The following is a 13,177-nucleotide window of genomic DNA, read 5'->3' as shown; positions in this document are numbered from 1 at the left end:
CCCAAGCAAAAAAAAAAAAAAAGCCACCAAATGAAAGCAGAAAACCAGACCTGGGAGAGACCAATTCTGGATGGGGCTTTGACTTGAGAACTCTGAGAAAGAAGACCTTTGCCCCTCTCTCCCCACCCTCGCTTGTGTCTAGCCCCCAATTGTTTGTCTTCCACCGCTTTCTCCCCAGCTGTGTCTGCTCCCCCCAACCCTTGTCTGTCCTCCACTCTGTGTTCTTCCTCTTGGTTCCTTCCAGGCCCCTACATCACTGACCCAGCCTCATCTATCCTTCCTCCTGCTCTTTCTTCTCTGTTCCCAGCCTCCATGTGTTCTTGAACCATGTGCTGGCCCCTTCTTCCACTGGGCTCGGCCACCTTCCTGTCTCCCTCTCTCTCTTCCTTTGTCAGGGCAAATTTGAATTACATAAAAATCACTTTGCCGGAGTCTGCAGAATGGCTCCTAAAGTTAGAATTGTCTGTATGTACATATCACACATGTTCATATACATGGCATGTTTATGTGCATGTATAGGTATGTATATGAACATATATTTATATATTTTCAGAATATATTATTTTTTCTTTTTTTTCAAATGCTTTATTAACTTCTGATTTACATCATTCATTTCTACCAGATTTTGAGTTACAAATTTTCTCCCCCTTTTTTCCCCTACCCCACCACCCCAAAATAGCAGTCCCACAGGATATCCCCTCCTTCAATCTGGTCTCTCACATATTTTCTCCCATACCCCTTTCGACTTTTCCAGTGGATCTCTATGCCCCAGAGCCTGTATATCTTATTTCCCAATTACATGTAAAATAGTATTGATAATAGTATACACACATATTATACACACACACACACACACACACATACATATTTGAATATTTGATTTTAAAACTTTGAATTCCAGATTCATTCCCTTCCTCCCTTGTCACCCACCCCCTTAACTGGGAAGATAAGCAGTTCAGTATAGGATGTACATGTGTGGCTAATGCAAAACAATAACATAGTAGATATATTGTAAAAGACTGACTGTATTTCCCTCCCTCCTATCCCACCTCCCACTTGTTCTATTCTCTACTTTGATCCAATCTCTTTTCAAAAGTGGGTGCTTCTAACTTCCCTCCCCCCTAGCCTACTCTCCCTTCCATCATCCCCCCTCTCATCCCTTTCCCCCCCTACTCTCCTGGAGGGTGAGATGCCCTATTTAGTGTGTATTTCATTCCCTCCTCAAGCCAAATTCAATGGGAATAAGGTTGACCCATTCCCTTTTGCCTTCCTATTCTTCCCCTCCATTGTAACCATTTCCCCTTGCCTCTTCTGTATGAGATAGTTTACCCATTCTGTCTCTCCCCACCTCCTCTCTCTTTATATTCCTCTCTCATCTTTTAATTTCACCTTTTAAGTATCATCCCATCCTGTTAAATTGGTCCTGTGCCCTCTATCTATGTATACCTGTAAATATATATACACACATTCACATATGTATTCATATGCCCGTATACCCTTATACACACACACACACACACACACACACACACACACACACATATATATATTCCTTCAAATACTGAGAAAAGTTTCATAAGTTACAATTATTGTTTTTCCATGTAGTAATGTTAATAGTTCAACTTTGATAAGTTCCTTATGATTTCCTTTCCCTGTTTACCTTCTCATACTTCTCTTGCTTCTTGTATCTGAATGTCTAATTTTCTGTTCAACTCTGTTTTTTTCAGCAAGAATGCCTGAAAGTCCTCTATTCCACTGAATGACCATATTTTCCCCTGAAACATGATACTCAGTTTTTCTGGGTAGGTGACTCTTGGTTTTAATCCCAGCTCCTTTGCCCTTCAGAATATCATATTCCAAGCCCTTCGATCCCTCAGTGTAGAAGCTGCCAGATCCTGAGTTATCCCTATTGTGTTTCCACAATATTCAAATTGTTTCTTCCTGGCTGCTTGTAATATTCTCTCCTTAATCTGGGAATTCCGGAACCTGGCTATAATATTCCTAGGAGTTTTCTTTTTGGGATCTTTTTCAGGAGGTGATCGGTGTATTCTTTCAACCTCTGTTTTGCCCTCTGATTCTAAAACATCAGGGCAGTTTTCTTTGAGAACTTCCTGAAGGATGCTTTCTAGGTTCTTACTTTGATCATGGCTTTCAGGTAGTCCAATAATTTTTAAATTGTCTCTCCTGGATCTATTTTCCAGGTCAGTGGTTTTTCCCATGAGATATTTCACATTACCTTCTATTCTTTCATTTGTTTGGATCTGTTTAACAGCATCTTGATTTCTAATAAAGTCATTAGCTTCCATTTGCTCCAGTCTAATTCTGAAGCCATGATTCTCCTCATTGAGCTTTTGAGATTCTTTTTCCATCTGGCAAATTCGGATTTTTAAGGCATTCTTCTCCTCATTGCCTTTTTGAGCCTCTTTTGCCATTTGAGTCAGTCTGTTTTTTAAAGTGTTATTTTCCTCAGTCAGGCTGTTGACTTTCATTTCATAATTTTCTTGAATCATTCTCATTTCTCTTCCCAATTTTTCCTCTACTTCTCTTATCTGTTTCTTAAGGTCCTCTATGGCCTGTAACCAGCTCGTATTTTCCTTTGAAGCTTTTGGTGCAGGAATTCTGACTTCACTGTTTTCCTCCTCTTCCATGCTTTGCTCCTTTTTGTCCCCAAAATAGGAGTGTAATGTTGGAATCTTCTGTCTGCTTTGTTTCCTTTGCCTGGTCATGTCGCCCCTCAGTCACTTGATTCCTGGGCTTTTTGCCACAGTAGGACTCTGCCACCAGACAGGGGAGCTTTCATCCCAAACGCTGGGGTTTTCTCAGCTGCTGGAGGTATTAGATGGGTGCCCTCTCTGAAGCCTCCACATGCTCTGGCAAGCTGGACATATAGCCCAGGACCTCCACCCTACACTGAAATCCAGATCCAAGCAGGTTAAAGCAAGAGTGATTACCCCTCAGACTGGTGCTTGGTCCCCCTACACTCTGCAGGCCAGGAGCTGAAGCTGCCATGTGGCACTGGCTGGCTGTGCCAGTAGCCATGCACTCCCACTTACTGGTCCCAAAGTCCAGACTGCACTGACCTCTCACTTTTTCCGTGGCATCTGTGTGTTGATAAATCTGGAAATGGCCACAGCTGCTGCTGATCTAGAGTCCCTCCATCCGCAGCTGGCCAGGCCCACCCTGCGGCTAAAGCCTCGGCATGGGCCTGGGCTTGGCTCCCAGAGCGCTGACTGGCCAATTCCTGCCAGCCTGCTGGGCTGTCCTCAGCAGGAGGTTAGCTTCTCTGTGTCATTTTGTGGGTTCTGCACCTCCAAAGTTTGTTTAGAGTCCCCTTTTAACATGGATTGGGGAAGGTGGAAGCAGGAGCAGTGGGGAGGTCCTGCTTCTACTCTGCCTCTTGGCTCCTCCCCCCTTCTGAATATATTATATATGTGTTTACATGTGTACCACTATGTAACACATGCTTCTCTTTTGAACTGCCCAGACAAATGGAGAAAACATGATTAGTTCTAGGAGCAGGTTGCAAAACTGACATGGAATCAAGATATTAGTAGTGATGAAAGACTTTACGTTTCCATAATCTACTAAAAAGCTGAGCAGCTGAGAAATTCTTGAGATGATTTAATGAATTTTTTTTCTTTCAGAAGTTGAATGAAGGAAGCCATGATGGGAACTCCTATTTTATTTTACTTTTCTTAAAAAATATTTACATTTTACTTTCCCCCAATTATTTGTAAAAACAGTATTTTCTTTTTAAAAAATTTGGAATTCTAAATTCTCCCTTCCATGGGGCAGCTAAGTGGCACAGTGAATAGAGCACTGGCCCTGGAGTTAGGAGGACCTGAGTTCAAATTTGGACTTGGACACAACACAAAAACTAGCCCAGTGACCTTGGGCAAGTCTCTTAACCCCAGTTGCCCTCCCTCCCTCCAAAAAGCAACAAACAAACAAATAAATAAATACTCTCTTTCCCCCACCCCTCATTGAGAAGGTAAGCTGTTTGATATAGGTTATATATGTGTAGTCATGTAAAACATATTTCCATATTAGGCATATTGTGAAAGAAAACAGATACCAACCCTCCCCTCAAACCCCAAAATAAATAAATAAATGAGTATGCTTCTATTGGCATTCAGACTCCAATAGTTCTTTCTTTGGAGATGGATAACATTTTTCATCAAAAGTCCTTCAGAATTGTCTTGGATAATTTTTATTGCTGAGAATAGCTGTCATTAACAGTTTTTCATCATACAATATTGCTTTTATTATGTAGAATGTTCTCCTGGTTCTGCTCACTTCACTTTGCATCAGTTCATTTAAGTCTTTTCAGGTTTTCTGAGAGCATCCTGCTCATAATTTCTTATGGTACAACAATATTCCATTGCATCTATATCCCACAACTTGTTTAACCATTCCCCAACTGATGAGCACCCCCTCAATTTCCAATTCTTAACCACCACAAAAAGAGCTGCTATAAATATTTTTGTAATGTAGGTATTTTCCTTTTCTTTTTTTTTTTTAATCTCTTTGGGATATAGACCTACTGTGGTATTACTGACTCAAAGGGTATGCATAGCTTTATAGTTCTTTGGGCATAGTTCCAAACTGCTCTAAATAATGGTTAAATCAGTTCACAACTCCACCAACAATGCATTAATGGCTCAATTTCCCCATATCCCCTCCAACATTGGTCATTTTCCTTTTCTTTCCTATTAGCCAATCTAATAGGTATGAGGTAGTATCTTGGAATTCTTTTAATTTGCATTTCTCCAATCAATAGTGATTTAGAGCACTTTTTTAAAAATATGGCTATAGACAGCTTTGATAATTTCATCTGAAAAATTCATATCTTTTGATCATTTATCAGTTGGAAAATGACGTGTATTCTTAGACATTTGACTCAGTTATCTATATATTTTAGAAATTGGGCTTTTATAAGAGAAACTTGTACAATTTTTGCACAGTTATGATAACTGTGTATTTCTCTCCACCCTGTTTCCCCTGTTTATCCTACTCTCTCTCTCCTTTCACTCTGTCCAAGCTCAAAAGTGTTTTACTGATGACTACACCTCCCCTAATCTGCCTTTCCTTCTATCAGCCTTGCCTCCTTCTATGGCCCCCTTCCCTCCCTACTTTCCTGTATTGTAATATAGATTTCTCTACCTGAGTGTGTATGTTGTTCTCTCTTTGAGCCAATTCCAGTGAGTCAGGGTCAAGCACTATCCCCACTCCTCTATCTTCCCCTCCACCGTAATAGCTCTTTCACAACTCTTTTATGTGAAAATTCATTTTGAGGCATCATTTAAAGTTGTTTGGAAGGGAGTTTGGGAGAGCTCAGGTAAGTCCCTGGTTTTTCTCTGCCTCCTTTTCTCTGCCTCAACAACACCCCCCCCCCCACTCCCACCCTGAACTCTTATTTTAGAACAGATTCTAATAAAGAAACAGAAGTGATGGCAACCTTGGGAGGAAGTAGCTGTGACATCTCCAAGTTTATAATAATTAAAGTTGTTGAATCCAGGTATAGTCTAACATGTGTCAGAGATTGTGGGAGAGTGTATTTTAAAGAGAACACAGAAAAGAGGCTTTGTGGCCTAGGTTTCTACAGAAGAAGTTGGCTTAAGGAGGATGGAATGCTCTTAAGAATACAATTCTGATTCTCACAAGTGATTATGAAGAGGAAAAAAAAGAGCTGTCTGAGGACACTGATGAGAATGGACAAGAAACACATCAACCCAGTCAGATTTTTAAAAGTCACATAGAAAAGATGGAAGCAAGGCAGACAACTGAGGATGAATACAAAATAGTGGAATGGAACTAAAAGAATAATACTGAGAATACTAAAGTCCAGAATGTGTCTGAGCTTGCAATAAATCCTAAAAATGACAAAAGTACTTTATAAAGACTGTTGCCTGGGATGAGCGAGATGGTGGTAATGGCCAAGAGCATGGAGAGGGATTTACAAAATGTTATGTGTGATGAATAGCAAGGCCAATTGTGTTGGACCAAAGCTGTAAGAAGGGGAGGGATGTATAATTAGGCTGGAAAGACAGGTTGGAGACAGGTTGTAAAGGACTTTAAATGACAAACAGAGGAGTTTACATTTTATCCTAGAGGAAACATGGAACCACTGAAGTTTATTCAACAGTGGAATAACATGCTCAGAGATATGCTGAGCAAAAATTGCTTTGACTGCTTTGCAGAGGATGAATTAGAGAAGGGAGAGGCTTGAGGCATGGAGATTCAATAGAAGGCTATTGAGATTACCCAGGTGAGAGGCCATGAAGGCTTGAAGTAGGATGATGGCTGCATGTGTGGAAAGAATGGGATGGATGAACCCAAAGACTCCAGCTTTTGGGATAAGAACTCACTATTTGACAAAAACTTCTGGGAAAACAGGAAAATAGTATGTCAGAAAGTAGGCATAGACCAATATCTTATACCGTATACCAAAATAAAGTTAAAATGGCTACACGATTTAGATATAAAGGCTGATACTATAAGCAAATTGGGAGAGCAAGGAATAGTTTACCTGTCAGATTTATGGAGACTAGAAGAATTTATGACCAAATGAGAGGGAGAGAACATTATGAAATGCAAAATGGATAATTTTGTTTACATTAAATTAAAGAGGTTTATTTCTTTTTTTTCACAAAGTGAATGCAGCCAAGATTAGGAGGGAAGCAGAAAACTGAGAAATTTTACAACTAATGTTGCTGATGAAGGCCTTATTTCTAAAATATATAGAGAACTGAGTCAAATTTACAAGAATACAAGTCATTTCCTAATTGATAAATGATCAAAGGATATGAATAGTCAGTTTTCAGATGAAGAAATTAAAACTATCTATAGTCATATGAAAAAATGCTCTAAATCATTATTGACTAGAGAAATACAAATCAAAACAACTTGGAGGTACCACACCATATCAGATTGGCTAGCATGACAAAACAGGAAAATGATAAATGTCAGAGAGAATTGGGAAAGTTGGAACACTGATTCATTGTTGGTGGAGTCGTGAACTGATTCTACCATTCTGGAGAGCAATTTGGAACTATACCTAAAGGACTATAAAACTTTACATACCCTTTGACCCTACAATACCACTTTCATGACTTTATCCCAAAGAGATCATACAAATGGGAAAAGGAATCATATGTACAAAAATATAGCAGCTCTTTTTGTGGTGAACAAGAATTAGAATTTTTGAGGGGATGCCCATCAATTGGGAATGGTTGAACAAGTTGTGGTATATGAATGTAATGGAATACTATTGTTCTATAAGAAATGTTGAGCAGGTGGACTTCAGAAAAACACTGTATATAGTAACAGCAACATTGTGTTATGACTAACTTTGATAGACTTAGCTCTTCTTAGCAAAGCAAGGATCTAATTCCTCTTTACAACATGACTGATATGAAAATAGGTTTAATATGAATGTATATATAGAGCCTATTTAAATTAAATGCTATCTTGGGGTGGGGGGAGGGGAGAGATGGGGAGAAAATTTTGAACTCAAAATCTCATGGAAGTGAATGTCAAAAACTAAAAATAAATTAATTAATTAAAAAAAGGATGGGGGAGGGCAGCTAGTGGTGCAATGAATATAGCACTGGCCCTGGACTCAGGAGGACCTGAGTTCAAATTCAGCCTCAGACACTTAACACAGAAATTGGACTGTGACCGTGGGCAAGTCACTTAACCCCAATTGCCCAGCCTTCCCCCTCCAAAAAAAAAAAGTATGGGATGGATGTTAGAAATGTTGTGGAGGGAGCATACCAACAAGACCAGTACACTGGGTGAGTTGATAAGAAGAGCTGTAGAACTTGGAAATGTGGTCATGTTCTCAATAGAAACAGGGAAATTCAGAAGAGTGATTCTATTTTAGATGTGTTTGGATTAATATGCTTACAAGATACCCAATTCAAAATGTCTACTAGGTCATTGGTGAGGTGGGAGTGGAGCCTGGGACTGTAATTAGGATTAGAAATGGAAATTGTACAATGAATAGAGTATTGGATTGGGAGTCAGGAAGACCTGAGTTTAAATTCTACCTCAGGTACTTACCAGTTGAGTGATCCTGGGACATCGCTTAACCTCTCAGACTCAGTTTCCTCATCTGTAAAATGGGGGTAATAATAGCTATTACATCATAGGACTGTTGTGAAGATACAATGAGATTTTATATGTATGGCTGTTGCAAACCTTAAGATACCATGTAAATGTTAGTTATCATGAATACCTGGGAGTTATCTTCATAGCAATGAAAATTGGGCACATGAAAAGTGATAATATGACCAAGAGAAAATGGGGAGAGAAAAGAGAAAAAGAATTCAGGGCAGAGTATTATGCAGGAGATAATATATAGCTAATCAAAGCACAAATAAGACAGGTAGATAGATAAGAGGAGAGTCAAGAAAGAGGAATGGAAAGAGAATCCAGGAGGAGAGGTTGGTCAACAATATCAAATACTGCAGAGAGGTCAAGAAGGATGAGGATTAGGAGAAGGCCATCAGATGTGACAATTAAGAGATCATCATCAGTACTCTAGGAGAGAGCAGTTTCATTTGAGTGAGGCAGTCGCAATCCAGATTCGCGAGAATGAGAGGGTACGAGAGTCCTAGTTGCCCTTAATGAGTTCAAGAACCTAGACTCAGATGAGTTCCATTTAAAGATAATGTAAGAGTCTCTAGATGTGATTGCTGACCAGTTGTCAATGATATTTGAAAACTGGTAGGTAAGAGCAATGGTAGCTAGGTGGCACAGTGAATAGTGCCAGGCTTGGAGCCAAGATAACCTGAGTTCAAATAGAGTCTCAGACATTTACTAGCTGTGTGACCCAGGGCAAGTCACTTAACCCTGTTTGACTCAGTTTCCTCATCTGTAAAATGAGCTAGAGAAGTAAATGTCAAACCACTCTAGTATCTTAAGAAAACCCCAGATGGGTCACAAAAAGTCAGATATGACTGAATAGCAACAAGGCAATAACAAAGATGCTTCAAGTTTAAAAATGGGGAAATGTGGGCCTGATTTAAAAAAAAAAAAAGATGGACATGTAAAATTCTAGATCATTGAACTCTCTTTTGAAACATGGTGCAGTGGATTTAGAATTAGAGCAGCAAGGTCCTAGTCTTTGTTCTGCTATGTACGAGCTGTATGATCTTGGCTAAATCATATAAATTCTCTGGGCTTGTTTCCTTATCTGGAAAATGAGGGGGTTGGGCCAAATGATCTCCAAGGACCCTTCTAGCTCAAGATCCTATGAGGAGAGATGAATCATGCTAGACTAACCTAACTTGTGCTTTGGACAGGGTTGGACAACCATTAGCTCAGGGGAAGGCCATAGATACAGTAGATCTGGATTTCAGAAAAGCATTTAACAAAAAAACTTTCACAATGTACTCACAGAAAAGATGGAGAAGCATAGGACTGGATGATTGCACAATTAGACTAGAACAAAGAGCTGAATCTGACAATAATAGCTGGTGCTTTAAGGTTTGCAAAGCACTTCCCCCAAAACTATCTCATTTGAGATGCCTAAGATGTGCTGTTATTATCATTTCCATTTTACAGATGAGAAAACTGAGACTGAGAAGGGTGAAGTGACTTTCCCAGGGTCACACATCTAGTAAGTATCAGAAGCTGGTTTGACCTCAGATCTTCCTGACTTCAGGGCCAGGGTTCTATGTACTATGACGTCTAGTTATCTAAGATGAAATGTAACAAAGTCATGCTCAGATTCTGCAAATCAACCTGCACAAATACAGGGTGGAGGAAGTTTGGCTAGACACGTTTATATGAAAAGGTCTAGGGACTTCGGAGTTCTGTAAATTCAACCTAAATAATTCAGTGTGATTAGGCAGCCAAAAAAAGTGGATGATAGCCTCTCTAGGTGCCAGCACCTCAATAGATCTGTGATTCATCTGGAGGGAGTGCCCACCTCCACATGGAGATCACCACACATCTCCTTATCCTGTGCAGCTTTTGTCCATCCTCTCCCATAAATCTTTCAGAGAGGATAGACATCTTTTCCCCAGGTCTTTTAACTTTGTGTAACCAATGCTCTCTTCATGTTGTCTATCTGCTGTCCCTCACCCTCATTTAATAATAATAATAATAATAATGACAACAACCAACATTTATACAGTGCTTACTATGTGCCAGGTACTATATACTAAGTGCTTTGCAATTATTATCTTATTAGATCCTCAAAATAGGAAGTAGGTACTATTATTATCTTCATTTTACAGATGTAGACACTGAGGTAAACAGATTAAGTGACTTGCCCAGGGTCATATGTGTAGGAAGTATCCAAGACTGGATTTGAACTCAGGTCTTCATAGCATACTAAAAAGCAGCGACATCACCTTTCTCAAAAAGGTCTATATAGTAAAAGCTATGGGTTTTCCAATAGCAATGTATGACTGTGAGGGTTAGACTATCAGGAAAGTTGAGCTCTGCAGAACTGATACTTTTGAGTTGTGGTGCTGGAGAAGATGTTTGAGAGTTCCTTGGACAGCAAGGAGATCAAATCAGTCAATACTTATAGAAATGTGACTCTGGAAGGTCAAATAATGAAACTGAAGCTTTAATACTTTGGCCACATAATCAGAAGATGGGGCTCACTGGAAAAGATCTAAAGTTGGGAAAGATTGAAGACAAAAGGAAAAGGGGATAGCCAAGGATGAGATGGTTAGAGACCTTCCAAGGTGTCACGGAAGCAATGAACATGAGCTTGGACAGACTTTGAGAGGGACTATAGGATAGAAGGTCCTGTTGTACTATGGTCTATGAGGTCACGAAGACAGAGATATGACAGAATAACTGAACAACCAATTTCCTGACCCCAGGCCTGATGATCTACACATTGATCCATCTAGCTGCTATTTAACCAACCCGCTTCCTTTTATGATCAGATATTTCCTAGATGAGCACAAGTTATGATTGACAATATGCTGCAGCCCATTTGTGCCCACCACAGGTCTCTCGGTCTCTTTGTCTCTCTGTCTCTCTTTGGGTTGCCCTAAGTTTTGACTCTTCAGAGGTAATGGTACTACATAATTGGCAACCATAAAGCGTCATTAGTGGAGAGTCAGTGTGGTATAAAGCATAGAAAGCTAATCTCAGAGACAAGAAGGCAAATTAATTCTCAGTCGTTGGCAGTTTCCTTCCCTAGTGGTGGGAAAGAGTCAGAGGGTATGAAGAATCACACGGTTCTGAGGAGTTATTCAATTTTAACTGTGAGTATTCAAAATCTAATACCCTTGGCATTATAATTGGTCTATGGACCAATGAGCTGACATACTGTTGGGAGGGACTAAACTATATTGATTTAGAGATTTCCACTATAATTAAAACCAAAAAAATACAAGGATTTATAAATCTGACAATTATCAACATAGAGATGATAATCATATCCATGGTAGCTGATAAGACCACCAAGTGAAATAGAATAGAGGGAGAAGAGAAAGAGGCCCAGTTTGACAAGCAGGAGGAGAACCAGGAGAGAGAAGTGCCATGTGAACTTTGAGAGAAGAGAATATCAAATTGAAGAAGGTGATCCACACTGTAGAAGGTTTCAGTGAGGTTGGGAAAGACAGGGATTTAGAAGAAGCCATTGGATTTGACAATTAGGAGATACTAGCTTTAAAGAGAACAGTTTCAGTAAAATAATGAGGTCAGAAGCCCGACTTTAAAGAAGAAAGTGAGAAGAAAGGAAGCGGAGGCATTTATTGTAGATGGTGTTCTCAAGGAGTTTAGCCACCAAAAGGAGGAGAGATATGGGAGAGTGGGGATGACCTAGGCAGATGCAGATCACAGCTACCTCTATTGGCATGAAGAGTCACACTAGCCAGAGATTAACCTGGCATTGATTAGAAACTGAGAGACAGAAGGGATCTCAGAAATCAATGAGTTCAACTCTGTCATTTTACAGAAGATGGAACTGAGGCCTAGAGAGGTTTGAGTGAAAAGTCTTTTGTCATACAGATAGTAAGTGGATCAGGTGGGAATAGAATATTCCATTTCCAAGTCCAGTGCTCTAACTAACCTCGTTGACTCACAAAATTGTGTGATGCTTAAAAAAATGAGAAGCAGGTAAACAAAAAGATATCAAAATGCTATATAACTGAAGCAATCACCATGATGAATTAGGGGAAGGGTCCCTCAAATTGCTTGAATCAGCAGATACTTGATCTATTTGCCAAGAAAAAAGGCAAACAATACTAACATATGAGTTGTTTGAAAATCAATTGGTCTTTTTTTATTGAAAAAAAAAGGTAATAAAAATCTGTTATTCCCCTTCCTACCATCTTCATTGAAAAAACAAATAACAAAAAACAAAACCTTTATAACAAATATATATAGTCACAAAACAAAGTCTCACTTTGGCCATGCACCAAAATAAGTATATATGTATCTTTCTTCACCCTGAGTTCATTATCTGTCTTTCAGGAAAGGGGCACCTTGCTTCATCACTCTGTAATCATAGCTGGTCATTGCATTGATCAGAACTTTTATATTTCAGAGTTGTTTGTTTTTATTGTATTATTGCTATTGGAAATATAATGGGATTTGTTGCGCATGCCCAAATCACCCAAGATAAAATCATACATGTGGGAGATAGAAGGGACCTCCTTCTGGGGAAACATCCTATATTCCCCTACAGAGTGGATAAGAGCAAACTTTTTTTCCATTGACTGAGGAGCTAGAATGGCCTTCATTTTTAAAACTACCAATTTGGGACTCTCTCTCTCTCTCTCTCTCTCTCTCTCTCTCTCTCTCTCTCTCTCTCTCTCTCTCTGTATCTGTATCTCTGTCTCTGTCTATGGAGTGGAGGCCTTGGCACAGGCACCATAAACTAAGCTGGGTGGAGGAAAGTGATGCCCTTTTAAGCCCTGTGGCTTAGAGAAAGGAACTTGAGGGTTTTTTTTTTTTTGTCCTGTTCAGTTCTAGCCACAGGCAGTGGAGTCCCCAGACCTATTACCTCAAGCCATGGTGACATTGGAGGCAAGATTACAGGCTGCATGTTGCTGCCAGTCTAGTAGAGATGACCTGAGAAGACAGGGTACCAGCACTTGGATCCAGGGTGGGAACTTTGGATTTGTAATTTTGTGGACCCACAATATATAGGAACTGAGCTGAGCTAAACTGTGAATTTGATCACCCTTCCCAGACACTG

The sequence above is a fragment of the Petaurus breviceps genome, unplaced genomic scaffold (genome assembly GCF_028583685.1).
Source record: "Petaurus breviceps papuanus isolate PSGF00001 unplaced genomic scaffold, PetGlider_PUasm1.0 91133, whole genome shotgun sequence".
Lineage (NCBI taxonomy): Eukaryota > Metazoa > Chordata > Mammalia > Diprotodontia > Petauridae > Petaurus > Petaurus breviceps.
The sequence above is the reverse complement of the archived record's forward strand: the minus strand, read 5'-3'. Positions refer to the sequence as shown.